Source organism: Corvus brachyrhynchos, unplaced genomic scaffold, assembly GCF_000691975.1.
Source record: "Corvus brachyrhynchos isolate BGI_N302 unplaced genomic scaffold, ASM69197v1 scaffold44, whole genome shotgun sequence".
Taxonomy (NCBI): Eukaryota; Metazoa; Chordata; class Aves; order Passeriformes; family Corvidae; genus Corvus; species Corvus brachyrhynchos.
The window spans coordinates 723,569-728,095 of record NW_008238359.1 but is presented as its reverse complement, the minus strand read 5'-3'; positions in this window follow the sequence as shown (position 1 = coordinate 728,095).

Genomic DNA, 4,527 nt, shown 5'->3' with positions numbered 1-4,527 from the left:
AAACCACTGAGAGTTTTGTGTGGGGACTGGGTCATTCAGGGGATCTGGGTGGAAACCTTGACTCTTGCAAAGCTGGGCTTGTGTGCATGGCTATATGATTAGAGTAATTCAGCTTTTGCCTTTATTTTCCCTGCAGAAGAAAGGAATTTGCAGGTCTGCAAGCTGTGATCAAGGCTGTCAGAAGGCCTCCCTGGACGAGGCTGGGTGTGTGGACACTGTAACTTTTCATTACACTACTGGCAAGAGCCAAGCAGTGTGTGTGCAACCAGAGTGCTCACACCCACAGCTCACACAACACATGTGTGCTCAGCATGGCTGTGCTCCAAAACCTTCCTGGAAGCACCCAGTTCAGAGGGATTGGGAGCAGGGGCAGTACAATTGCTTTGGCTCCCAGATCTTCCAGTCAGCTGGCACTGCAGCTGCCCAGCACTTCCAGTCCTGCAGTCCTTTGCACTGGTACCAGGGAGATGGCAACCCCTTTCCCTTGTGTCCCTCTTTCACCTTCTTTCCCTTTCATGTCAGGCATGATAAGGAGATGAGGAGCCACAGTCTGTGTTATGCCTCTGCAGTGTCCTTCATGTCAGGGCACTGCACAGGCAAAGGCACCCAGGATCTGCACATCCTGCATGCATCACAACTTCCCAGCAGCTTTACATTTCCACGGTCTCTATTTTTAAAGTGTCACTAATGTGTCCTGACCCTGCCTAAGAATGCTCTCTCAGCTCAGTTTAGTTAATAAAAAAGTTAAGTTCCAGTCAAGGAAAAAAACTGAAACTATCTTTTCAAGAGGCCAACACTGTGCACTAAATCTTTGCAGAAGCCTGATTTCTAGTCAGCCCTGGTGTTTGTGCTTTGGCTGCTCTGTCCTCAAACACACAGTTAGTCAGGAAGTAGACTTTCCATTCACAAGGAAAAATGCTTCTTTCTCTTTACTTCTACTTTTTTTCCCATTTTCTCTTATTTTTCCCAATTACATTTGGAAAAAGAAATCAGACTTTCTCATAGAAAAAAAATTGCTCTAAACAATGTGTTTGGAAACCAAAACCTTACACTACTATGACACTTCTAACTTTTTTTGTGTGTGTGACCAGAGCATTACAACACACACCATTATCTATGAACTACAAATGACCAGTGTGAATGTCACTCCTGCATCAGAATGAGAAAAAGAAGGAGCACAAAGGTGGTGCGATGCTGCTCCATGGAAGTTTTGTCTCTGGCACAAAATAAGGAAATACACTGGTGAGTATTCCTCTCAGCATTTCTGCCTGGATATTTTTTCTGAGCTGGACCAGCCCCTGCAGGTTTCAGTAGTGGTGGTGTCTGTCCACACCAGGCTTTGCTGACATTGGCCTTGGCCGGTTCTGTTTGGATCTTGTCTGGCACTACCTAGCACAGGTAGGAAGATGCCTCTGCTTTGTGCTTATGACCAGGCTGCTTCTGATTTGCCACTGTGATCCCTTCAGTCCAGCTGAGCCAGCTGTATCTTGCATGCTCATCAGTTTTACCTGCCTGGGGCTCTTAAAAGGTGCATTTTATCAGTTTACACTGAGCCCTTTATGCAGGTTGCTCTGAATGGCAGCTGACAATAAATTCCAGCAGCTGATACTCTGTGTAAAATGTGTGTTTTTGTCATGTTTCTCTTTGGGTTCATGTGAAAAAATCTTATTCTGCACACAATTGTGCATCCTATTTTCTGTTTTGCAGGATGTGAGTAACTTTCTGGAGACACTGATTGCTCACATCCTGTGGGGCAGTTGCAATCTAGTCTACATGGATCTAAGATACAGACTTAAAGGTGTTGCTCTCTCAACCCAGAGGAAATATATCTATGGTGTGCTTAACTGAAATTTTTAAAAGGCCACCCATCATCTCCCACCACACCCAGCTCCCTTATTGTGGTGGCTGTTACAACTTGACAGTGCTGGATTTACCAAATCAAGTGCAATCTCTGTGCCAATATGATGCAACTACATGGCTGAAAAACTGCTGTGATGCAGCTGGAGATAGCACCAGGACAGGTGCCCACTAAAAAAAACCCCACAGCTAATAAGTATGTCACACGTGGGTGTAGAAACTCAGTAAGAAATACTGAGGCAACATTTGTCCTTCCTGCTCTCCTCCAGCAGTGACTGTCAACCCGAGTGTAGCTCTGCACTTTTATTTGACACTGTGAAGATCTCACTTACATGGGCATGAACTTTGCTCACCGACTTCCCTAGGGCCATCCGTTTGCTAATGAAAATATCCAGGTGCAAGGAAGGGCAGTGTTTTGCTCAAGATCAGCCAGGAGAGTGAGATGCGAGCTGCTCCAAGCCCCTGCTCTGCCCAGGAGGTGGCACTGCCAGCTTTGCTGCCCGGAGCTTGCGCTTCTTGCGCTAACACAGCCCGGCCAGCAGCTCCCGTTTGAACCCCGCCTGCCAAGCACCACCCCATGATAAAACCTTAATCACCTACCCTGTTCTGTTTGCTAAACTTTCACCCTGATTATCCCTTCTTCCAACAAGACTGCTCAGGTCAAAAGACCAGAGAAGACATTGCACACTGGCACCACTTCTTGCTGCACCCAAAATGCCCTGCCACCGTTTCTTTCCTTATCTTGCCATTCCCCTCCCTTTCCTTTTTTTTGCTCTGTGCTGTCAGAATTGCATAAATGCTCCAAACAAGTGGTGTGTGTTCTAGTATCGCTGTCTGCTATTAACTTGCATATCCAAAATTTTTGCAAGCTCACTGGTGTTTTCGCAGCCTTCTCATCAGTGGCTATCAAGCTCTGCTTTATCCACAGGACAGAGAGGCCCAGAGCACACCAAGTCCCATTTCTAGCTGCTGAAACAAGATTAGCCTTCAGCATGCCACTTATTCCAAAGCTGTCAGCATTTTTTGTTCATTCCCACCACCTCGGCAGCCATCTCTGTACTCACAGAACACTCTTGGATGGACATGAAAGAACTGTTTTGGAGAGAGCATGGTGACAAAAAGACAAAGGCTGCTGGGTGACAGCAAGTGCTGAGCTGCACATTCTTGGTGGATATAGGCTAGAGTTTATTTACCTCCTCTGCCTCGTGGCTGCCTGCTCCCAGCCCACCTTATAGTCATGATCCCACGACTGAAAAGTGGGGTCTCACACCAAGACACTGAAATAGTTAGCTAAAACTACCTGATGGCCACTCCACCTTGCTTCAAACGGCTCCACTCATAGCTACACCACTTTCAAGAATTCTATAAAATCTTTTCAACCACCTTTGCCTTCAGAGATCTGACCCCTCTTCACTGCACACTTCTCTCTCCTTATCACACACAGCTCCCTCCTGTCTCCTGCTTTACATGCTAGACACGCTGCCAGCAAGTGTCCCAATGCTCTGGGTATATGATAATCCTTCTGGCTTGCTCACTACAGGACCACTTCCTCACAGCTCTAGGACTCCATTCCAGAGCCACTCAATGTCTCTGCCAGGTCTTCTGCTGCAATCATCTCTCAGTGCTTCACTCCATTCCAACCTTCCTTGTCTTCCTCTTACTCAGTTCCCTAAACACCATCTTCAATTTCAAATCAACCTTGCCCCGATCCACCAGTGCCATGATGACTGCTATGAGATGGTGGAAAGTGCTCACTGGGCTTTGGGAGTGCAATGTCCTTCCATATGGACAGCCTCCATTGTGTCCACACTCATGTAACACCAGGGAAGGAAGGTAGAAAACCGCTTGAGTGCCAGAAATCTGCAGTTCCAGTTGTGCCACCAGTCACTCTTCCAGTGATTTGCAGCATGAGAGAGTTGTAAAAAGACAGTGACCCAGCACAACTGTTTGCCCTGGCCAACGCTGTGAAAGCATCCTCAAACCTCATTTTTTTGTTGTTCAGGAAGTGATTTTGTGCATCTTAAAATCATTCTTTTGTGCAGGGAGTCTGGTAATATTGGATGAAACCTATCCTGGCTAAGGAAGGAGCTTCACAACTGATTCAAATGCAGAAAGCATGTGCATAAGATCTGGCAAAAAAGGCTATGGAGAAGGAGATGGAAGCATTGCTTGGGAACAGAAGGACAAAGTCAGAAAGGCCTTAGAGCCCAGCTAGAGGAGAAACCTGCATGGATTAGGATGGGTGACAAAGGGATTGTGCAACTATCCTAGTAACCAGTCCAGGCAAAATACAGGTCTGTGGAAGAATGGGGGGGACAAAGTAGTTATGAATGCCTCAGCCTTAGATGAGGCTGAAGTACTCAAAGCCTTCTTTGCTATAGTCTGTAGAAGCAAAGCCTGCTCCCAGATTTCCAGAGATATCGTAACGCTTTGTAAAACTGAGGGACAGCCAGGAGTGGGGCAGCAGCAGGCTTGATACTGCTTGGGGAGGTTGAATATATTACAGTGCATGAGACTGAATAGAATACACTTCAAGGGTGCTAGGACATTTCTGAAGCTGCTGAAAGAATTACCTGATGTGATTATGAGACAAGAGTCTTCCATCTCTCATCCCTGGCAGCTGGAAAAATGCTAATGTTACACTCAACTGTGCAGAGAGCAGCCAGGACA